The 25,514-nt window shown below is 42.5% G+C and overlaps 1 pseudogene; it reads left to right on the forward strand.

Moving 5' to 3' along the window:
• The first annotated feature begins 371 nt into the window (after positions 1 to 371).
• On the forward strand, positions 372 to 22,883 carry LOC134370624 (putative RNA-binding protein 15B; annotated as a pseudogene).
• The last annotated feature ends 2,631 nt before the right edge of the window (positions 22,884 to 25,514 follow it).

Raw genomic sequence — 25,514 nt, forward strand, 5'->3', positions numbered from 1 at the left:
CCTATTGAATTAGACCTTGCATCTTAAAAAGACACTGGTATAGTTATTTTTCCTCTATAGCTTATAACATATTTGTTCTCTGCTCTGTGCAGCAAGGAGTAAAAGGCATAAAGATTGGCCAGGTAATTTTTATACATATTTAAGTTTGACCCGGACCACTTCTAATGTCTCATACCAAGTTCTACCTGTAAGATAGGACTCTGTCCTAATACCTGCCCCTGCTCCTTATGTGAATATTCCCTTAGTGCCTGCCCCATCCCCTGAGTGTTTCCAATTTCAGGTCAGTAACTTTGCAGATGAGTCTGTCAATTTGTGTGTGTCTGTGTCTTTCTCTGTCACCAGCTGACATTTTAAGATGGCCTTTAGTGTCTATGAAGTCTACAAGGATTCCAGAAAACCCTAGAATTAATACCTGTGGGAATAAGTACAGGATCCGGAAAGAGGAAATCAAGGGAGGATATTCTGCGGCATACAGAGAAGATGGACGTCACAACCAATTAGAAGCAACAAGGTTCAAAAAACTAGAGGGCACCAACCTGAAAGGCTCTGTGCTCAGGGATTTGAGGATAACTGGCTTTTTCACAATGGGTAATTAACTCATGGAGTAGGTTCCTGGAGGCAGCTGGGAGAGCTGATCGACAGTGACAGAGCCTGGGAATTGCTTTCACAGCTCTTTTTCTGTTTGGCTCAGGAAGGTAGAGGGAAGTTGCTGTGGAAGTCATGCAGAATACTGCATGGCAGGTAGCTGAAGAAACTTGAGAATAGGTGACTCTGGACCTGGAAGGGCATAAAGGCTGTCTTCAGCTCTCTGAGTACTCACTTGGGGTGTCCTCCTTTTACACCTACAGTTGTATTCACATTATGTAGCTAATAAAACGCTTTCACAGACACAGTTTTATTTGAGGCAGTGACTGTGATGTAGGCAGCAAAGGTAATATGATTATTCTTATTGAAGCATTAATCTCTCCTTTCACTTTTTGAGTTTGAAAGATGAGGAAATTGTGGCTCAGAATGGAAAGAATTGTCCCAGGGGACTTTATCCTAAGTCAGGATAGGACCTAAGAATTCTGACCTTTAGACAAGCTATCTTTTCTCCACACTTCATTGTATATTTGTTTTTCTATTGCTCTATGCACAAGGAGTAAAAGTCATAAGGAGAAAGAATTCATTTTGCACTGGGCGGGATGATGTTACCTCTGAGTTTCTTTCTAACATTAACATTCTACTATATGAAGTGGGGGAACATTAAGGACCCACATCATAAAGTTGAGTAACATTCCTCTATTACTGATCAGATGCCAGGTTCTATGTTAAATGTTATAGACACTTTCTAATTTAATCCTCATAATGACCCAGCGAAGTGGGTGTTAGTATTTTATTTTTCAAATAAGTAGACAGAGTCAGGGAGAGTTATTTGCCCAAAGTTACATAACAGAAGTAATAAAGTTGTATTCAAACCCAGGCTTCCCATGAATCCAGAATTAGAGCTCTTATTTCTTAAATAAGCTTCCCTCAAAATGTGGTCTTGGGACGGCCTGAAGTCTCTAAAGTGTTTGTTACGCATCCTTGATGACATAAGGAGCTGGAGTTAGCATGCAAATCATTAGGTTGGATGTTTAGGCCAGATGACATTTTGTCGGGGGAGGCAGAGAGACAAAACTCTCGATGAAGGAAGCAGTGCATTGATCTACATCCTCTTCCAAGCTCTTCCTTGCAAATGGGTAACAACTGTCTTGGAAACTGTCACTTTGAATAGCACTTCCCTAATTTTTACTGCCCACAGAGTACCAAAAGCAATTATGTTATAGATTCCACCTTCATTCCCTCGTTTACACTGGCTGCTTTCCACTTTGATCTGAAAAGAGAATGTTAAGCTACAGGGCTCAAACTAACTAAAGCTTGATTGGACTGATTCATGCTTCTCATTCAATAAGCCTTTTTTTGAGTGCCTTTACATGCCAGCTGTGCAACCCAACCTAAATCGATCCCAATCATTTTTACTGTCTTAATTTCTACAGCTTCTAGGGGTCATTGAATTATATCTGAGAAGCCAGAGACTATCGATGAATGAAGAAACCACATCTCTATTCATTTTGAACTTTCTCACAGTGTAGTATTTTTACGGGTGCCCAGTAAATTTCATGGATTCACAGACTGACTGGAGGATAAGGAAATAAAGTTGAGCTATACCAGGTTAAATACCCTGTGCACAGGAATTAGTATTTCTATTTTGGATTGGTCAATTCATAGGTTCTTTCGGTAAATGATGGTGATTAGTACATGCCCATGGTCCTATCTGCAAAGTGGTTTTAGATATTCCACAGGAGTCAGATGGGATCTCTGTTTCAAAGGGAAAAAGAAACATTTCTACAGAAGATTGTTTTTATTGTTGAGTCTAGTAATAATTTTCAATCCAGTTATGAATAAAGTTATACTTAAGTTAATGCTTGGAAAACCAAGGCAGAGAGAAAACCATGATCATATGGACATTATAATATGTATTGAATCTAAGGCTTACTCTCCCAAGTTTTAAAAATTGGAACATGTTCTCCTTTAGAGTTAAGCATGTTACAGTTGGAACTAGGACTCCATCTACTTTCAGTCTTCTCCCTTTATGGTTTTGGTTTTAAGTTCCATCCTTTAGGCATTTCCTAAAACAATGTCTAAGTCATGGTTTAGGCATTTCCTGAAACAATATCTAAGTCATGGAGAAACCCTGGATCTCTAAAGGAAAGGCTAGTCACCTTACCTTGCAAATTGTCAAAGATCATACGAGTCTGTAAAATTGCTCAACTGGAAAATAAAGGAACCGAGGCAGTGGAAATCACTGGCCAGTTAGACTCAAGGAGACATAAATAACATATATATCAGCACTGTGACTTGGGTGCTGGGGAAGTTTTTAGCAGTTTTCTCTCTGGCTAATGAGAATTGGGCTGTGCTGAACATACCCTAACATTTTTTCTTCCTGCCTTGCTTTTTTGCACATGTCATCAGTATCATTAAATAACATGTCAAAGCATATTTAAAGATTTTTATTTATCTTCCCAACCAGCCTTCATGGAGGCAGAGGTCACACATGTCCTGTCTGCCAATTCTCCAGCACCTGGCTCTGGGGCTGGCACAGGGTGGGTGCTCATTCAGTGTCCGCTTACTCCTTAGTGAGCATGAAGGGACAAGAGAGCTCAGTTCTCGATGAGTACGGGAAAGGGACTAGGACAAATGTTGAATCTTGTCAAAACACACTTTTCCTTTTTATTGCTGGCTTTAAAGGAAAAGCTGAGCAAGGCCGACCCCTGGCCCCACCCCCCTCACACCTGCCATGTAATTTTCCTGGTGTGGCTTTTTTGAGTATCATCTTCCTACTTTAACAGCCAGAAATTGGCTCTGAAAGTGAATATGCACTTTTATGCAGAGGATTGCCCACATCCTCATTTTGTATGGTCTGTTGCCTTTGAGATTTTTGTCTCTACTTGCCTTTTTCGTTATCTACTTCCACTACCATGGATGAGTGACAGAGGATCTTGCAACATGAATTTTTCTACACTTTTGGTGGTACCTGATGAGAAAGTGACAGGAAGGTCCCCATTTGCTCCGATGAGCTATTTGCCAGCCAGTAGAACAGTATATCTTTGAAGGTGGGGGCAGAATAAAATACACAATTTTGCAATTGAGAAAGAATGTTTTATATTCCATGGACACTGGAAGTTTGGACATTTGGTCACTGTGTGAGGTTAGCTTTGCTGTAGTCAAAGATCCCAGTTATGGGTGGGAGCCTCAACCTTTCTTTTTCTCATCTGTTATTCTCTCCTTTTGCCTTCATGGAATGAACTGGGGGAAGACTGTGACTTAGGGACGAAATGGGCAATGGGATCAGAAGAGATCTATGCTATAGGTATTTGGCATCAGAGGAGGTCTGTATGTGGGTAAGAGGCAGAGATCCGGGGACGTGAGCATTTGGCTTCTGAAAGGTAGTGATGACTCAGCTCCAGAAATGTGGTAAAATAGTCCAGCAATTTCATTGTTTGAACTTTATTTTCTGTCTCTGGCTTGGGCTATGGCTCTGGATGTTCACTCAAACCCTACTTTACTCTAAGACTCACCAGGCTAGAAACCTTGGTGGTGTTCCTCACCTGTGTATTCCTCAAATTTAGCACACTGCCTGGAACATAGTAGGTGTTCAATACGTTTCTGCTGAATTGAGCTGCAGTTTTGTGTCACTCACCTCTTTGGGACCTCTAAACTCTAAACTATGTGTTCTACTCTTGAATTCCATTCATTGCCTTCCATCCTTTAATCACAGTGGTTGACCACCTAGGAGAAGTTCAGCATTTGCCATTTTGGTATCAAGACTATCCTGATGTTTTTTGATTTGGTCATCTTGTTTTTCTCCTAAACCCAGGGTACTTAATGTTGTCAATGGAGTGCATAAAGTATAATATAGCTGTAAGCAACCTTCCTGAAGCATAAATCTACATAAACACCATGTCAGAGCCTTGCCATCCAGAGTTAGAGTGAAGGAGCAGAAGGGGTTTTGTAACCCCTTGAGTTTAAACCTCTGACAAGTTCTAAATTTCAGTTTTGGCATACAAGGCAGTTCAAAAAGTTCATGGAAAAATGGAATTAAAAGATAATATGAAGACCCCTTATATCTGTTTCAGATAATCCCACCTAGATGAAGCCAACTTTGTGCATCAATAAAAACAACATCCCCAAATAATAGTACTTATTATTTATTTATTTATTGCATGCATTCTATAATTCAGATAATATAATAGGCATTTTACTTAAGTTATCTCATTCAATCTTCACAAAAATTCCTATTAAATACAACTAACCCCATTTTACAAATGAAGAAGTGTGATTTAAGGACATTGAAGTTGGTGCTCTCAACTATTATGCTTGGACTGTTCAATTTAGCAACATGCCAGCCATCATTCTGTCCTGTGGATAAACAAATTAGGTTAAAGTGTGGAGTTTGTGGCACTCATAGAATCAATGGGAAGGCAGACCTTGCGTTTATGAGCTGACTATAAACATGATGTAAGATATGATGTAATGAGGTTCTACACTGAATGCAATTAAGTGCTCAAATGGGTGGTACAGATCAGTGGTTCTCAAAATGCAGTCCTCAGACCGGCAGCACCAGCATTCCCTAGGAATCTGTTAGACATGCGCATTCTCAGTCCCCACCTCAGACGTACTGAATTGGAGACTCTGGGATTGGCGCCCACTACTCTGTGTTTTAACAAGCCTTCCAGGTGACTCAAATACACACTAAAATGTGGGAACCACTGGTAGACTATAGATGTTAAAGGCAGTGCATTAGTTTCCTAAGGCTATTGTACAAATTACCATAAACTGGGTGGCTTAAAACAACAGAAATTTATTCTTATAGTTTGAAGTCCAGAAGTATGAAATGAAGGTGTCATTGGCATTGGCTTTTTCTGGGGGCTCTGAAGGAGGAACTGGCCCCATGTCTCTTTTCTAGCTTCTGAATTGATATTCCTTGATATTCCTTGAACTGTAGCAGCATCACCTCAATCTCTGTCTCTGTCTTCACGTAGCTTCTTCTCTCTGTGTCTCTCTGTGCATCCTTTCCTCCTCTTGTAAGGACACCAGGCATTGGATTTAGGGCCCAGCCTAATCAGTATGACTTTGTCTTAACTAATTACATCTGCAAAGACCTCATTTTCAAATAAGATCACATTCTGTAGTTCCAGATAGACATGAATTTCGGGGGACACTATTACAGCTCACTACAAGTGGTTATGAGGAAGAGAGTTAGGTTGGGTGGAAATCTAGGGAAGAGCTTTAGAAATGTCTTTAAGGAACTGATCTGGGTGGATGAAAAAAGTGGATATTTTGAGACTGGTGGGGTCATTGTAGGAGTGAAGGCTAGTGAGCAAGCATAGACTAGTCTGATTGGAGGGGAATGTGATGTTGGGGTATGCACAGGGTTGAAATTAAAGCACACTTGTTGATGTGATAATCTATTAACAAATAAAAATTAGTAATATATCTCCTGTATTCTCACATACAGCTAAATTAAATTTGTTATAAAACTGCTTGCCAAGTGACATATTTGTAGTAAAAATCAATCATGATATTATTCTAATAACTTCCATGGTATTTTTTAATTTTACAGATTGTTGGGATCTTTTATTTGATCTATTACCAGCTAAATAATGCCCCTGTTTGCATCATGATTTTACACGAGGAACTGCATCAAACCCTTCCCACGAATTTCCCATTAATGTTCGTGGAGTTAAATCATCTTAGCATGTGCTAAACTCATACCAATTACATTCAAAATTTCGCAGCTCTTACAGTACTGTCTGAGGTTTTAAAATATTCAATATCTCTGTTATCACACATGTCACAAAAGTAGTTTATTGGAGTGTCATCTTTGATTAGGTTGAACTTAATCCTCCTTCAGGCCAGATGAAAGAAAACACAACCCTGTTACTAGAATGCCTGGTTCAAATTCTGGCTCAGCCTCTTGGATTTAAATAGTTTTTCTATGCCTCAGTTAATTTCTCTTTAAAGTGGGGATAATGATATTGGTGTTTATACTACTCAAATAAGTTAATATGCCTTTAGCATGGTTTGTGCTATATAAGTGACAGTTTGCATTTTTATGAATAAAATTAATGTTGTTAATGCCTGTGACGGGTGAGAATTCAAAAAGTTTTTATAGTTTATCCCATTAAATGAAGATGATATTACTAGGGGCCCACATCTAGGATGCCTCCTGACCTAAAACACTTACTCCCTTGGGTCCTGTCTGTTATCTGTAGCCACTTTCCTGTTGCTGGAGTTCCTGATAGAACCCACTAGGCTGATACAACCCACAGTTTTCAGCCAATGTCTGTGGTGGACCCTATTACTGCCAGACTACCTGCTGTTTCATTTTTCCTTGTTGAATCCAGAATATCTTAAAGCTGAAGTCTCCCAAAGGCTGCGGTTACCACCAGTAGCTACATGAGCTCAACCTCAGGAGAGAGCAGCCTGCTGATGGATGGTCACAACCTTAAAGGTCTCCATGGGCATGACACATTTGACCACCAGGATGTCAATAACAGGTGCCAGGGTCAGGGATACCCTTTCCTCTGTTGGGGTCCTCAACTACTCTGGCAAAGACCACACAAGAGGCAGGAGTTTTGGGAGGCTGAAGGGAAGAATATTGATCAAGAATTTATGCTGGCATAAGCCTGGAAAAGGTTCTAGAGATCTTCTGGTTGCGCCAAGAATTTAACTCATTCATTGCTGGATGGTGGTGGTGGTAGTGGTGGGGCTTGTGGTCTTGGCAAAGAGACTACTTGCCTAATACAAAACTACTACAATGTTTTAATAAGCGGAGGAGCTATTCTGGTGAGTCCTGGCTGAATCTTGGCCTTGGGCATGGAGAAAATGCAGCTATGCCGATAAGGCAAAGCCAGTCTCTAAAGGCCTTGAGTTCTGGCCTCTGGGGTTGGACTTCCTCCAGTGGGCACCAGGGAGTCGTTGTTGGCAGCCCACCTCGATCTTTGATTTAAGCAAAACAGAGTTCTAAGCCAGGACTTAACTGAAAGAAAAAAGATGTAGCTATTTTTTCAAGGAAAGGTTCTACTTTAAAACATTCTTGTTTATTTGGTGTTTCCTCTGTTTATCTGTTGGCACCACTCTTTTGGAGGTTAATATGAGTTCTAGAGAAGAATGGATCACAGTATTTAAGTCTCTGCAGATGCAAGTCTTTTCCTGATAATGATTTAGGATTTAATAAGTCATTAAAAATTCTCCAAATGCTTTGCAGGTGGATCTTTTTCTTCTTTCTAAAGAGGGAGGCTAGGAAAAAAAGTCAGAATGATCCTTCATATTAAATATCATCTCCAGTTTTGGAGAGACACAGCTGCCAGTCTCAATGCTACTAATTGTTCCCTATCTTGAAAATGCTGACTCCTCATTTGGACACAGGGTATCAACATATACACAGAAAGGTTGTTTGATTGACATCAGCTCTCCTTCCTGAGTCACTGGTCTACGGCTATGCACCCTCACTGCAGCAGGCTGCAAAGATTGCCACGGGCAGAATGTTATGAAGGGCTTGTTTCCCAGAATTCTAGGGCAAGTGTGAAGTAGTCTCCATTGGAAGTTATTTTTACTCCCACATGCTCCACCAAATAGCAGATATAATGTTGAGGAGTGAAGGTCATGTGTATATTACAGCATTCATGAGCATGGGTTTATGAATCAGTTAGCCTTGGTTTGAATCCTGGTTTTTAAAAGAAAAGTTGAGAAAAATAAAGTCACAATAATTCTTAATCTTAGGTAAATACCTTCTCCAGTTTCGGAAAGATGCTGTTATCAGTCTTGGTGCTACTAACTGTATGAAACATCCCATATGGCTTTGGGACCTTGGGTAACCACCCACATGTCAGTTTCCCATATGTAAAAAGGGGATAAAATATTTGTCTTACTGGGCCATTATGAGGATAAAAGAAGTTAATATAATCATCTCTATCCTAGCAAAAGTTTGCTTTTTGGGGGGGAGGGTGTGAGGAGGGAATGCTTGGGGGCCTTAAAACAGTTTATGCCCATTTTACAACTTGTGAACAAGTGTGTATGTGTGCTTGTACATATGCAATGGTATATTAAGCAGAAATCAACTGGAAGATAGCAGTCATACAGTAATGTAAATAAGGAAAGTTTACTATAAAGAATCATTATGGGAGTTGAAATAAAGAGGGCTTGGCTAGAAGAAGTAAAGAGAACTCTAAAGAAGATAAGGACATCAAATATAAGGAGCAGCCACTACCCTTAGGGCTGAGATAGTGTCACAGGTAGAGACCCCCTCTACCTCTAGGCTAAGACCCAGACCTTGTTTAGGAGGACACATCTGTGACTCACTGAATGGCAGAGAAGTCACTACAGTGCTGCACTGGTAGAACTTACTAGAAATCTGCCCTCTGGAACTTGAAGGCAATGTACCTTCTATGATGCTGGGGAAAGCTGTCACAGAGAGGTGTCTCCCTGGAGTCACTCTGCTATAAACCTCCCAAGTACTACTGACCACTATGCACTTCAGAAGCTTGTGCTCAGGAAGCTGCCTGCACTGCAAGAGCCAGACGGTGGAGAAGCTGTGCATGCTGTAGAAGCCAGACACAGCAGAAGCCACGTGCACAGCAGGAACTGGGCATGGGGAGCCACCTGTGCTGCAGAAGCCTCCCTACTGAGCACACTGGAACCAAGAAGAAAAACCCCTTCCTGCTGTAGTGTCTCATTAGTGCCTTCTACTGGCAAACCATATATCATGCCAGCTGGCAAATGAAATTTATGTATTTAAAGGACCCAACTTCAATTTTCACAGAGCAGGCAATGAAGGTTATTTTGAAGCTGAAATGGTGAAGAAACAAATCCTTAATTCTGAGCGTCTGTCCCCATGCTCAGTTTTCTGCTGCCCTGGCATGAGACTGAGTAATTCACAACAGTAACTAATGCTCACCAACCCCTACTAAATATTTCCTTTTCACCTTGGTGTGTAAGCTTACAATTTTAAATGATTTCTTCAATTTGTAAGGTGATTTGCACTGAAGACTATTTGTATAATCTCTTAAGAAAATGAGCTCCTAGGACTGGTAGGGCTGGGAAAAAAAATGTTCTCCAATAGTGACAAAATGTGGTTGTTGGCACAATTAATACATGTAGCCAGGGAAAGAGAGAATTTTTTTTCCCTGTTTTTTTTAGTTAGAGAGAACATTCTTTTAGGATGGATCTTGTTAGAGGTATAAACAATAGGGAACTTTTAGCCCAAATGTGTTTTTGAAATCTGCTAATAGTTTTTAACCTAATTTCTCTCTTTCTCTTTTCTTTCTTTTTTTTTTTTTGGTGCCTTGTTCTGAATGAATTAATAGCATAAAACAAGAAACAGAGACAAATTAAATTTATTCTTTGGACAATGTGGAGCCAGTGAAGGTTTTGAGCCAGAACTGTGATGCGATTGAAGAAGTTCTGTAGGAAGGTCCACATGATACATGGCTTGTAGTAAGTGCTTAAATGCATAAATGATGCCTACTTGGGCTATTGCTAATGTGAATTTCCTCTGTATCGTCTGAGTGATGAGTATTCACCTTTTCTGGGAGAGGTCACAAAAGGGTCCAGGCAGAAATAATCAGAAGCAAAACCAGCTTAAACTTTTTTTTTTTTGTAGCATCAACTAAATAGGACTAGATAGAAGGGAGGGTGGCTTGGATTCCTTGGCCCAGGCTCTGCCTTAAGCCTCTAGAGCTCATTTAGGAGACTAATTAGACCAGAAAGACCTTGTCTATTGACACAGGAGTAGAGGTAGAAAGAAAGGGCATGATTAATTTAATGCCTGAGACAGAGATAGACAAATGCCACACTAGGTCAGTGAGCAGCTGTAAGCCTCTCCTCCTCTCTCTTTCTCTTTACCAGCATTTACTATGCTTCCCAATGAAGTGGGAATGCCAGTTTGCATTTATTTTCTACAAGTGTTTATTGAGTGCCTCCTGTGTGTGAAGGGCTTTGTAAGGGCCCATGGCCTCTTAGTCAGAGCTAGGGTCTCAAAGGATCGCTGTGAGACATGCAGGTTAACTCACAGCAAGCTGTATACAATAGGCATCATAACAGCAAAAGTGGCACCTGATTTCACAACTCCATAAAAAACACTTTCTTGATGGTTCTCTGTGACCTCTTTGTGCCTAAATGCAAAGGATGATTGCCAGCCCTTGTTTTACTTGGCTTTCAGGAGTCTCTCCTTGAAAGTCTCTTTCCTTGGCCTGCATGGCCTCACCCCCTCTAGGTGTTCCTCCTGCATATCAGGAGTCCTCTTTCCTGTCTTCTTTCTCTAAGTTTCACCCTGTGTATCCTTTAAATATTTTATTCAACATGGCCCTCATCTAGCCTCATGCTATACACTTTTTCTGGGTTGATTTAATCTGTTTGCAGTGCCTTGATTACCATTCACCTATAGCTGATGATACTCATATTGAAAGCCCGGGTTATTCTCTTCAACTCCTGCTCCATTTATCTAACTGTTAGCTCACTGGACATCACGCCTTGAAAATCCCACAGACATTTTATTCAGTTCACTCCAAACTCCCACTCCAGTTTCCCCCATCTCAGTAAATGGTACTCCTTTCCAAACAGTTGTCCAAACCAGAAACCAGAGCATCACCCTTGACGCTTACTCTCACCTCCAGCTAATCAGCGGCTAATCATGTTGATTCTATGTCCTTAATGGCTCTCATATCAGCCCTGTCTAAGTTCATGGAACTCTGCTAGCAGAGGCCACCTTCATCTTTTGTCTCATTATTGTGACAGCTCGATCTCTTAATTCACACTCTTTGCAGAAAGGTTTTCCCATGGGCAAGTAGGATGTTACACTCTGCAGTTCTTCCGTAGCTCCCCGTGTCCTCAGGATCTAGTTCTAGGTGTTTCATATGATCCATAATAAACCTCTTTATGAGCCGATCTCTGTTTCTCTCTCCATCCCTTCCTCCTCTCACCACTCCAGCATGTTTGAATTCTCTGCTCCAGCTGTATTGAACCATAGGCGATTCCCTGAATGCGCTGTTCTCTTTGTGACTAAACCAATCTTTTATTTCTCCACTTCTTCATTTGCATGACTCTCACTTCTCCTAAAGGACTCAACTTAGATGTATACGTGCCATTTCCTTCAGGAAATCTTGGCCCCCACTCACACCCTAACCTGGCAAGACTGGCTGAGATCACATATGTGGATCCCATTACATCCTGTGTTTATCCCTGTCATATTCCTTGCTACAATATTATGAAAGTGCCTATTTACTGTTCACCCCATCCCAACACTATATCTTTGTTACTTCTGTGATCTTACTATGTAATATGGTATTTAGCATGTGGATACCTCTTGATATTCATCTGCTTATTTGTGAATCTCCAATGTTACCAAGAGCTCTGGGAGCACAGAGCTCTATCAGGGAGAGAGCTGTATCGGGGAGGACTTCATGCAGTCAGCAGCACATCATGTGGGCCTGAGGTGGAGAGCACTGGAATAGCAGGCAATGAAGAAAGAATATTCTAGGAGGCAGAAATGGCTTGAGCAATGGTGCAGAGGCAAGGAAGTGCAAGGTGTGGCTGGAGCAAGCCTGTCTACAGGGGAGAATGGGATGCAATTCTGGAAAAGCAGATTGTAGTTGAGGCCTTGAAAGCCAGGCTAAGTTCTTTCTTTAGGTAATAAGGAGGCAATGAAAATGAGTATGTTTGTGGAGTAATCAAACAGGTGCTTTAATAATATTATCCTGGAAGATGGTATTCAGGATGGATGGCAGGAGAGAGAGGCTAAAGAGAGAGTAGAGTGAAGAGGCTGGGATGTTGACTCTCATGGAGGAGAGTAGGAGGTGGGCAGAATGATGGCAAAGGGAAGGGAGAAGTGGGGACAGATGTGAGATAGGGAAGCTCATGGTGGATGCTGTAGATTTTATGAGACTAGAAGGAGGGTCTTACATTCAGAGTAAAGGGATAAATTCTGCTGGTGACCTTAAAAAGTATGAGTGGTTTAGAAGCGTTACAACTGGAACTGCAGTTAGGAGTCAAGGTGAAGACATCCGTGTGGTCTGATGGTGAAAGAGGCGATCCATGCATTGCCAAGAGCAGTGAGGACCCAGCCAAGCTGGCCCAGCATGCACCAGTAGTACATCCAGCCAGGCAGATTTTTGTCTCTCTCCTGCACTGTGCTTCTTGGAGCCAGAGGGAAAGCCATAGGGATTCAAAGGAAAGGGAGCAGATCCTTTCTTCATGAGCTTCATATGCTTGTACAATCTGTAAGGAATGATACCTTTCAGATCTGGTCAAGAAAGATTTTCAGGGCTGCCTCACTTACAGGCAACAGCTTTGAAGTGTGGAGCAGGAAAAGAACTGTTTCTTAGCTGCAAAAGCGAGTCTCGAAACAGGGAACATGGCGCCAGGGCTGCTGTGGATGCAGACAGGATCCCGGAGGCCGGGGCCGTGCTGAAGGTGGCCAGTGGCTCTATTCAGGATTTGAGGTTTCAGGCCGGCATTAAAGAAGATTCCTGGGAGTGCCCGAGCCGTGCCGTGACCGAACAGCCCGAGGCGGCAGCGGCCGAGAACGGGGAAGGCGACAAACCAGAGACAGAGAGTGAGCACCCGACCTGGCACAGCACTGTGAGTGACCCTTGGCCCAGCTCTGTTCGGGGGGCTGACGCCCACCCGGCTCCCGCCTGCACCACCAGGCCACTCACCGCCCCGGGGCTGCCTCCATTTTCCCAGGTGCTGGCAGCTCCGCCCGCCTCGGCCGTCACTGAGCCTTCCCACTTGCTTGGCCCGGCGCGGGGCTTTCCGGAGCCTGCGGGCCGGCCTCCCCACCCACTCCCTCCACGGTTCTCTGGCGGGGCTGGTGGTGGGGGGCGACCCCGGCCAGTGTCGGGGCGGCAAGGAAGTACGGGCGGGCCGACTGTCACTCCACCACACCCTGGACTCCGGCCCCCGGTAAACTTCCTGTTACTGGGAGGCAGACACCATCTCTGCAGCCACCAGTTTGGAAAAAAAAAAAAGCCTAATGAATTTCTGGTTGGGAATAGTGTGGGAGGAGAGTTCCCAGGTCCGCTTGAACCTGCCAGAGAGCTGGCTGCAGGTGGGCACTAGATTCGGTCTATGCCGGGGGGATACAAAGGTGAACAAGACCCGAGAAAGATCAACACAGTGCTACAAAGGCACCCAGAGCAACCGGTTGTCTGTGCCTACCAGAAACCTGGTAGACTTCCTGGGCGAGGCAGTGCCGAGCAGGGTCTTGAAGGCCCAGCTGATAGACGAGGGGTGCAGAAGACACGCCCCAGCCCAGCACAGTGCGCACAGAGTGGGGAGACGTGTGGCCAGGGAGGCGGAGACTCGACAGAAACCACACACCCGGTGGGGTCGCCACTGCATGATCTAACAGCCTGGGCCAGAGCACACAGAACAGGGAGAAGTCCTGCACAGGAAGTGAAAGCTCAACAGAGATCACACACCCTGTGGTACGTGATCCACCAGCCCAGCAGAGTCCCAGCTGACCAGAAAGGTGGCTCCCCAGAGAAGCCCAAGACCCGAGGCAACCACACACACAAGGCACTAGAGGCCAACTGAGCAGTCACGGAGGGAGCCATACGAAATTGGCAACCACAGCAACATCCTAGTTAGTCATTAGTCTTAAACCGGTGGACTGTGAAACCCCCTGCCACAATGAATAAACACCAAAAAAAAGATACCAGAAATACAAAAAATCAAGAAAGTACACCACCAAAAGTTAATAAATCTCAAAATCTAGATCCTATAGAAAAAGAAGCCCTTGAAATAACGGACAAGGAATTTCGAGTGATAATTCTAAGGAAACTGAATGAGATACAAGAAAACTCAGCTAGACATCATGATGAAATGAGAAAAGTATACTGGATCTGAAAGAGGAAATGTACAAGGAAATCAATGTCCTGAAAAAAAATGTAGCAGAACTTGCTGAACTGAAGAAGTTATTCAGCGAAATAAAAAACACAACGGAGAGTTTAACCAGCGGGCTTGTCGAAGTTGAAGAGAGAACCTCTGAACTTGAAGATGGGCTGTTTGAAAGAACACAAGCAGACAAAAAGAAAGAAAAAAGAATCAAGGACATTGAAGAAAATCTGAGAGAGATATCAGACAACCTTAAGCGATCAAATATCCGAGTCATGGGTATTCCAGAAGGGGAGGAAAATGGAGATTCCATAGAAAACATATTCAACAAAATAGTGGCAGAAAACTTCCCAGGTATAGGAAAAATCACAGATCTTCAGATCCAGGAAGCTCAACGATCTCCAAACGTATTCAATGCAAAAAGGCCTTCTCCAAGACATGTCATAGTCAAATTCGCAAAACTCAGAGACAAAGAGAGAATCTTAAAAGCTGCAAGAGAGAAGCGTCAAATCACCTATAAGGGAGCCCCAATCAGGTTAACATCAGACTTTTCATCAGAAACCCTAAAAGCTAGAAAGGAATGGGATGATATTTTCAAAATATTAAAAGACAAAGATTGCCAGCCAAGAATACTCTACCCTGCAAGGCTATCCTTCCGAAATGAGGGGCAAATAGTATATTTCTCAGACAAACAAAAACTGCGGGAGTTCACTACCACACGACCACCCTTACAAGAAATCCTCAAGGGAGTACTGGGTTTGGTTCCTGAAAAATAACTACCACTGCCATAAAAACCCAAGAAAAATCTAAACCCGTTAGTATAATAAAAATGGCAGTCATGAAGAGAAAACAAGCTAACAAAAACACTGTCTACAACCTAAGGAACCAACAAACACAGAAACCAAACAGTAAATCAGAAAGCAAGGAACAAAAGACACCTAAGACAACCAAACAACCAATAAAATGCTAGGAATAAATCAACACCTTTCAATAACAACTCTTAATGTAAAAGGCTTAAATTCCCCAATTAAAAGACGCAGACTGGCTGACTAGATCAAAAAGCAGGACCCAACTATATGCTGCCTACAAGAGACCCACCTCACCCATAAAGATTCACACAGACTAAGAGTGAAAGGATGGAAAAAGATTTACCATGCAAAGAGAAAAGAAAAACGAGCTGGAGTAGCTATTCTTATATCAGACAAAATAGACTTTAAACTAAAAACCATAAAAAGAGACAATGAGGGACACTACTTAATGATAAAAGGACTGATCCATCAAGAAGACATAACAATCATAAATATGTACGCACCCAATGTTGGAGCAGCCATATTTATAAAACAAACTCTATTAGACCTGAAGAAGGAAATAGACACTAATACCATAATAGCAGGGGACCTGAACACCCCACTGTCAATATGAGACAGATCATCTAGGCAAAGAATCAGTAGAGAAACACAAGATCTAAACAAGACTCTAGACCAATTGGAATTGGCAGATATCTACAGAACATTCCACCCAACAACCTCAGAATATTCATTCTTCTCATCAGCACATGGATCATTCTCTAGGATAGATCACATATTAGGTCACAAATCAAGTCTCAATAAATTCAAAAAAATTGCAATTATCCCATGTATCTTCTCAGACCACAATGGATTAAAACTAGAAATTAATAACAAACGAAACTCTGGAAACTATACAAACACATGGAAATTAAACAGCATTCTACTTAATGACATATGGGTCCAAGAAGAAATCAAGCAGGAAATCAAAAAATTCATTGAAACTAATGAAAACAATGATATATAGGATCAATGACATGATCCTATATATCGAACAGCCTAAAGCCTCTACAAAAAAACTGTTGGAATTGATAAATGATTTCAGCACAGGAGCAGGATACAAAATCAACACACAAAAATCAGTAGCATTTCTTTTCTCCAATAGTGAACATGCAGAACGAGAAATCAAGAAAGCCTGCCCATTTACAATAGCCACCAAGAAAATAAAATACTTTGGAATTGAGTTAACTAAGGAGGTGAAAAATCTCTATAATGAGAATTACAAACCACTGCTGAGAGAAATTAGAGAGGATACAAGAAGATGGAAAGATATCCCATGCTCTTGGATTGGAAGAATCAACATAGTGAAAATGTCCATACTACCCAAAGTGATATACAAATTCAATGCAGTCCCCATCAAAATTCCAAAGACATTTTTCTCAGAAATGGAAAAAACTCTCCAGACATTTATATGGAACAATAAAAGACCACACATAACCAAAGCAATGCTGAGCAAAAAAAAATAAAGCTGGAGGCATAACACTACCTGACTTTAAGCTATACTACAAAGCTATAATAACCAAAACAGTATGGTACTGGCATAAAAACAGACACACTGACCAATGGAATAGAATAGAGAATCCAGAAATCAACCCACACACTTACTTCCATCTGATCTTTGACAAAGGCACCAAGCCTATTCACTGGGGAAGGGACTGCCTCTTCAGCAAATGGTGCTGGGATAACTGGATATCCATATGCAGGAGAATGAAACTAGATCCATACCTCTCACCGTATACTAAAATCAACTCAAAATGGATTAAGGATTTAAATATACACCCTGAGACAATAAAACTTCTTAAAGAAAACATAGGAGAAACACTTCAGGAAATAGGACTGGACACAGACTTCATGAATACGACCCCAAAAGCACGGGCAACCAAAGGAAAAATAAACAAATGGGATTATATCAAACTAAAAAGCTTCCCCAGCAAAAGAAACAATTAACAGAGTTAAAAGACAACCAACAGAGTGGGAGAAAATATTTGCAAAATATACATCTGACAAAGGATTAATATCCAGAATATATAAGGAACTCAAACAACTTTACAAGAAGAAAACAAGCAACCCAATTAAAAAATGGGCAAAAGAGCTAAGTAGGCATTTCTCTAAGGAAGATATACAAATGGCCAACAGACATATGAAAAAATGCTCAACATCACTCAGCATCCGGGAAATGCAAATCAAAACCGCATTGAGATACCATCTAACCCCAGTTAGGGTGGCTAAAATCCAAAAGACTCTGAACGATAAATGCTGGCGAGGTTGCGGAGAAAAAGGAACTCTCATACATTGTTGGCGGGACTGCAAAATGGTGCAGCCTCTATGGAAAATAGTATGGAGGTTCCTCAAACAATTGCAGATAGATCTACCATACGACCCAGCTATCCCACTGTTGGGAATATACCCAGAGGAATGGAAATCATCAAGTCGAAGGTATACCTGTTCCCCAATGTTCATCGCAGCACTCTTTACAATAGCCAAGAGTTGGAACCAGCCCAAATGTCCATCATCAGATGAGTGGATACGGAAAATGTGGTACATCTACACAATGGAATACTACTCAGCTATAAAAACGAATGAAATACTGCCATTTGCAACAACATGGATGGACCTTGAGAGAATTATATTAAGTGAAACAAGTCAGGCACAGAAAGAGAAATACCACATGTTCTCACTTATTGGTGGGAGCTAAAAATTAATATATAAATTCACACACACACACACACACACACACACACACACACACACACACACACACACACACCCCAAAAGAAAACCGGGAGGGGGGGAGAAGATATAACAACCACAATTACTTGAAGTTGATACGACAAGCAAACAGAAAGGACATTGTTTTGGGGAAGGGGGGGAGGGAGAAGGGAGGGAGGTTTTGGTGATGGGGAGCAATAATCAGCCACAATGTATATCGACAAAATAAAATTTAAAAAAAAAAAAAAAAAGAAAGATTTTCATACTTGGATAACTATGAAAATTGGGACACTTTATTATTTCCTCTTGTGAACCAGAAGGCACCTGGGGGTAATTGAAATAATGGCTTTGTGATGATAAATGGCAGAGCTAGTTTTGGAACTCAGGGCAAGATGGGGTTTGTGTTCCTAACAATTGGGCCAAACCTCTTGGTTCCTATAATTGTGTTATTTGATGGTACCCTGTCTAACCCACATTTCCAGATGAGGCCTGGGTTCTATACTTGGAGTTGCCTTTGTAGCAGATGGCGTCATCCATTGTAATCAGCCAGCAGGGTAGGACCTTTTCCCAACCCCAGGACTCTGCCAGCTCCAGGGCAGGCAAGTGCTGTGGAGAGAGTGGGATGAAAAGTGGGTGTGACCGTGTTCCTTGAGAGGCTCATGGAGTGTCTCTCTCTCAGCTGTCCTTGTACCAAGAACCACCAGATTGGCTACCCCTGAGACCTCAATACGGCCCAATCCTGCCCTTCCTCCCACCCCACTCCTAAACATGGAATTGGTCTTGTGTACCATATCTTGCTTGGGGGTAAGAAGGAAGACAGCCAACTGCTAAGGCTCTATTTCCTTCCCAACCTGGAGAGCTGAAAACATCCCTAACCAGTCTGCACCTGCCTTATAGATCAAATCACTTAAAGGGACAACTGGGTGTCAGGTGTTATCTTCAAATGGAAGAATTGAGCAAGAGTTTTCCATCATTAAACTCCTGCTTTAGCCTCCTATTTTGACTTGTTATCTTGAATCGTGGTTCTAAGAATTCTGGTATTAACAGCTTCTTGTAATCCCAGTTAATTGATCATTTTACTTGACCTGGGCTCTTCTAATAACTCTTATCTCCACAGGACCAGTCTGGTTTGTAGAATCTTTAAGAAGCTTGATTGTCCTCATAATATCCTCGCTGGTATTCAAGGGACTGGGTGATGTTAGATTTCTAGTTCATCTCAAAGGAATAAATACTGATCACATTTTATCTAGTTTATGTCCTGCACATTGCAATGTCTTTCACAGTCCTGAAGTACCTTAGTCCTCTCCCTTCACCATGTTAGCATCCATTCTATTGAAAACAGTGGGGCAATACATTGGGGCAACACAGGGAATACGTTCAACAAATGTAAGCTTTCCTCTAATCAGGAGCATTTGTCCTCAGGGATCTTATCTGGTAGCCTCTCTTTTTCCTATGGGTTCTTGACATCTTATGTGGTATAGCCCATCTGTTACTGTTAGAAAAGGGGGTAGATCTGGCTTCAGAATGACAAGACTACGAGTTTGAAGTGTCATCAGGACTGTCTGATCCTTTTCTCTTTTTCTCTATTTTTCTTTTCCCCCATCTCTGCTTCTCTGTGTCATTTCCTTCTCTCCTATATATAGTTTTTCTTCATGTGGTAAAGGGAAGTTCAGACTTAAATAATCAGGTTAGTTACTTTAGAGGAAAGAGAAACTCTTCTGCCTCTCCACCACTGCCCTTTAGTATATAAACATTCCAGGGAAGGACTCTTGTTGGCCTGCTTGAGTGATGTGACTGTGCCTTGGGCCAGTCAAGGACCATATGCCTAAGCCCTCTGGCCAGTGAGGTAGATATTTCACAAGAAGGGGAAGGAGAAATGGGAAACATAACGAGAAGACAAGCACCAGCTTTTACTGGGTGGCAAGAAGAGCAGTAGGAATGAGCATTCATTTCTATTAACATTTTACTGCTTCCTTATAGATACATTTTTCTCCTAAGGAGATAAAAGTTGAACAAAGGATTCACCTCATTAAATGACTAAGAAGGGACAACAGTCTCAAAATGGGAAATGTCTAAATCTACCATTTTCCCTACATTTCTTTCCCAGTCATTCACTCTGCCTTTCAAACAAAACTGGCTAACTTCTTATGAGAAGACAGAGAAATGATTTTTTCCATTATATTTGATTGAATGTCATACTCTTCTTTCTTAAGGGAATATAGCAATGACACATGGATTATCTCCAGGGCAAAGGAATCACCCCAGGTGTCTAAATAGGACACTGCAGAGTTATAATCTTGCTGCCCTGAATAGAAGATGGGATTATGCACTTTGAAACTGCTTCCTGGTTCACTTCTGATGAAGGAAAGTCCATGCTGACTTCTCTCTTCTGGTTAGGTGGATGATAAAGTGGTATAATATAGGAATGATATAAAGTGGTATGATATGGGTGATATGTTTGCCTTTATTTGATAAAGGCAAATGATATGAGTGACATGACAGTCCCCAAGCCAGTGGGGGCCCATGCCATTTGTGTAAGATGAATGAAGGCTGCGTGATTTGAGGGCACTTTCAAGTTTTCATTCACAACTCTTGACTTGTGTTATTTTTGAGTCATACTTACTCTCCTGCGCCTGTTAGGAGACACAGAGGTTTAACAATTCTAATGTTTACAATGCAGTTGAAGCTGTCTGGATGAGTATCACAATCGATAAGACTTATAACAACAAGCACAAAATGGAAAGGATTTAATTAGAGTTGGTTTCAGGTTACTTTGAACAAACTTTTACTGAGATAAAGGTCATGGTGCCCTGCTCAAGCTAGAGCCTGTGTGCCTGCACGGCGGCACTGGCGTCGGGAGCAGTCTGCGAAAGTGACAGCCACAGCGCCGCTGCCCCCACGCTGCTCCCGGGCCCCACTTCCCCGCACCCAGGGCTGCCTGCACCTGCAGACCCTTTCAGCTACCTGCCCTTGCACGGAGGCTCCCAGTACAAGCAGCGCTAGGCATCCCCTGTAGTTGCCCTGCCCCCGCTGGAGCCCCGTGCCAGCCATGCTGCTGCAGCCTTAGCCCTGGATGCTGCCTGCAGCTGCCACCACCTTGGGGCTATCCCGGGAGTGGACCCTGGACTACTGCAGGCTGCACGATGACCGCGGGTACCCCTGTGGCTACCTGGCTGTGTGCAAGGAGGACCTGATGCCTCAGGATTTCCAGCGAGCCATGTACAACCTCTTCATCAGGAACTCAGACCACATCTGTCTGAGTTGGAGCTGCACAGTGCCTTTGAGAAGTATGGCATCATTAAGGAGGTGGTCAAGAGGCCTGCCAGTGATAAGAGTGGTGCCTATGCCTCTTTCAAGTTCCAGAATCTGGATGCGGCCCCAAGGGCTAAGGTGGCCATGTCGGGCTGGGTGATTGGCTACAACCCATTAAGGGAGGCTATGGGGCTGGCCCGTTAGCTCAGCTGGTTAGAGCACCCGCGTTGTAACACCAAGGTCAAGGGTTTGGATCCCAGTACGGGTCAGCTGCCAAAAAAAAAAAAAAAAAAAGGCTATGGCAAATGTCACTACTTGTGTGTGGGTGGGTGGCTTGGGACTTAACACCTCACTGGCAGCTCTGGCTGGTGAGTTTGACCTTTTGGGGAACATTCGGACCATTGATCACATCAATGGCCATAGCTTTGTCTATATCCACTATGAGAGCTTGGATATGGTCCAGACTGCATGTGCCAAAATGAGTCTGAAGAGACCGCAGGCTCTGAGTGGATTTTGCCAAAGCAGAGGAAACTCAGTATCCCCAGCAGTATCAGCCCTCACCCCTCCCTGTGCAATATGAGCTTCTCACAGATGGATATAACCAGCACCAAAACCTGGATGCCAACCTGTGGGTGTGGGATAGGAACCCCCTACACCTCCTATACTCAGACTGAGACAGAACCTTTTTGGAAGGGGCCTGGACCAGCTCCAGTAAACGCTCTGACCACAGAAACAGCCTGGAGGGCTACAGCCCTCCAGTAGGCAGCTCTGGGGGCGGAGATGGAGACTGTGGCATGCCCAAAGCCTGGGAAGAGGCAGAAGTGGAGGAACCTTCCCAGTGACCGTGGAAGAAGACCCACTCCACTTAGAAGAAATGTAACAGGACCGAGGGTTGTGGGCAGCTGCGAGGAGAACCACTCTAGTCCAGAAGTCAAGCAGCAACTCCCTCAGCAACAGCAGACAAGGCGCTGAGGAGCGGGGCTACCACCACCACCATGAAGCTCCAGGCTCTTCCTACAGGAAGAAGACAAGAGATAGCGAATGCAATCATTGGACCACTGAGTCTGAGTCCAAGCCTCTGGAAGTGCTGAAATGTGAGACCCAAATGCTAAAGAATCTTTCAGAATATGCTCAGACACTACAGCTAGGTTGGAATGGGCTTCTAGAGTTGAAAAACAGCTGCTTTCCAACATCTATGCACATCCTAGAGGGGGACCACAGGGTTATCGGTGGTCTTCTCAAAGACCACATTTCTGGGAGCAAGCTGACCCAGCTGAAAATTGCCCAGTGTCTTCAACTGGATTAGCCCAAGCTCGATGAGGCTATGCGATGCATCAAGCAGGGAGCCCTAATGGCTATGCAGTGCTCCTAGCCTGCAGGGAACCCCCAGCAGGCCTGGCACTGAGGGGATGCCCACAGTATAGCCAGGCCTTCAGAGGCAGCTTCTCAGGAACCTGGCCTCCTGCTTGAAACAGAAGCCAGCAGCAGGGGTGATCAGCCTGCCAGTGGGTGGGTCTGGTCCAAGGGCAGAGACAGCTCAGGCATCCTCTACGCCTTCCCACCCTGCGACTTTCACAGCAGTGCCTCCAGTCAGCACTAAGGACATTGGGCAAACTAGAAGAACATATGGTGATAGTTACAGTAAGAGACACCTCCTAGCCTAACCCTGTCTTTTCCAGCTCCATATTTGTGTCACAAAAGCAGTCATTTTAAAACCTGACCCCTTCTCTACCCTACCCCCTTGGTTTGAATTCTCTGCTGGTTTATTTTGGTTCATTCGGTGGGGATCAAAATCCCGTCAACCACTAAAACTAAGACTAAGTTCTTAGATTTGGGGGGATTTCTTATTTTTTTTTTATAAAAGATAGAAGGGACTCTCGTTATATTGATTTCTAGTATACAAGACACTGTCTGCTGTGTTCTGTAGTTTTTAAAATTTTTGACTAACTGTGTGGAAAGTTGTCAGTAAAGCCTTTGGTGCTGTCAATTGACAATGATTTTGATGGTTACTATAGAAATCAACACTAGTTTTACTCTATAATATCTTTTCAGGGTGATAAGTTCTTTAACATGCCTGATCCCTGTGGCAGACATGAGAATGTGCCTTTCATAGCTCTAGTTGAAGAGAACATAATTGGCTAATGGCCCCAGCATCTGTACTCTAAAACTCATTAATGCCTTTTTGCCAACAACATGCTTCCCACAGGCTGCTCCCAGCCAGTGACCAAGCGTGGCAAGGATTCCAAGGAGGCCCATTTCTGGGAGACAATGTGACCTCGTTGAACTTTTCTCAGGACTACACTGCAGTCTAAAACATCTCCACCCAACTTTCCTTCCTTTCGTCTCTCCTTTACTTGTCTGACAGCTCTCCAAGCCTATCTGAGGTCCCTTCCCATTTTATCTCACAGGCATTTCCCCTGATAAATTCATTTTTTATAAGTTATGGTAAGATATGTATAATAAAGTTTGCCACTTAAACTATTTTCAAGTGCACAATTCAGCATATTAATTATATTCACAATGTTGTATAACCATCAACACCATCTCCACCCTAAACAGAAGCTCTTTACCCATTAAGTAATATTCCCCATCCTAATACATTTCTTGCACTTTAATTCTGACTTGGCGTCTACTTCTCAGAGGACCCTGACTAATGCAATCTAGTTTAATCTTCCTAACAGTTGTCAAAGGCAGATATTATCTTTATGTTCCAGATGAGAAAACAGGCTCTGAGATGTCAAGTAACTCGCACCAAATCACACAGCTAATAAATGCTTAGTCAGAACTCAAACCCGGATCTGTGTGACTTCAAAGCTCATGCTCTTAAACAGTACCTTTGGATAGCAATTGATTGGTCCAGACATGAGCCTCAGGAAACCTAAGGTGGTCACCCAAACCAAAGGACCTCAATGCGGAGGAAACAGATGGGGTCAGCCACAAGTATGCTGTGACCTGAGAGGTTCTGCCCAGGAAGAATCCTCCAGAAAGAATGATCCTCTAGCCCTACACTAAACCATCTTACGTTGTTCCTTCCTTACATTCTAGTGGGGTGTGAAGTCCCTCATAGATATCACTTCATTTAGTCCATATGAGAGCCATATAGAGAAGTATTATTATCTTTCCCATTTTACGGATCAAAAACTGAGGTAAAATGGAAAATGTATGTTTATCAGAAAGAAAATGATTTATGGGTGTGTTTCCTGGAACTGGAAGGTCAAAGGGGAATAGAGACAGTAACAAATCAACTTTTCCCTTATTTTTATTATTATAAACTAATAGCCATGGTTTAACCAAACTCTGGTTAAAAAAAAAAAATCTAATAATCCGTAATGGCTTATACTGAAAAGCAATACTCTCCCACTCCACCCTCAGTCTCCATCTTAAGAGGTGACTTTGTCCCACTGTCATATTTCTCAGAGACATGCAAAGCATTATCACCACTGTTCCTCATCTTTCTCTGACATTATTTTGGTGATTATGCTTGTAAAGTCCCAGCTAACTCATTGAGAACTGGCTTGGAGGCCTCTGCAAAGACCTCTTTTATTGCACGGTCACAAGAAATACAGTTGATTCTCATTATTGGGATAGTTAATGTTCTATGAAGGTGTCATAAATGCTGAATTAGTGAATACCGAACAATTGCTCCTAGGGGAAATACAGGGTTTTATTCCTGTGAGCTTCTGATCACAATATTTTTGTGAATTTATTAATACATAACCTTGTTTTGTGTGTTCTTGTATAAAGATGCCTTATTTAATATATATTGCTGATTCATTAACATTGAACTTATGGCTGAAAGCACTATAACTCATGCCTGAATAAAGCTTATCTAATGCACATATTTGCTATAAAAGGCACATTATAATCTTCCTGTGCTTATGAACACTAGACAGCATTTCAATACTACACTTGGGGGCTATTTTAAACATCAAAATCACTATCAAAACGCATGGCAATGCAAAAAGTGTGGCACTAAATAGACTACAGAAAAGTACACTTGCCTTCAGCTTGGGAGCTGAAACAAGAAAGCAGAGTGTAGGGGTCGGAAGGTGTGATACCTTTTCTCTCCATAAGGGTCATGACTGACACTATTAAAAATGATTACATTATGTAATGTTGAATATACTAATTATCCTGGAAGAAAAAATAAATAAAATTAAAAACAAAAAACAAGAGAAAGGCATAACAGATTTATTTAATCGAAGTTTCACATGACATGGGAGCCTTCAGAAATGAAGACCCAGAGATCCAGGGAAAACTGTTTATTTTTATTCTTAGGTTTGATGAAGA

This window comes from Cynocephalus volans, chromosome 2, assembly GCF_027409185.1.
Source record: "Cynocephalus volans isolate mCynVol1 chromosome 2, mCynVol1.pri, whole genome shotgun sequence".
Classification (NCBI taxonomy): Eukaryota; Metazoa; Chordata; class Mammalia; order Dermoptera; family Cynocephalidae; genus Cynocephalus; species Cynocephalus volans.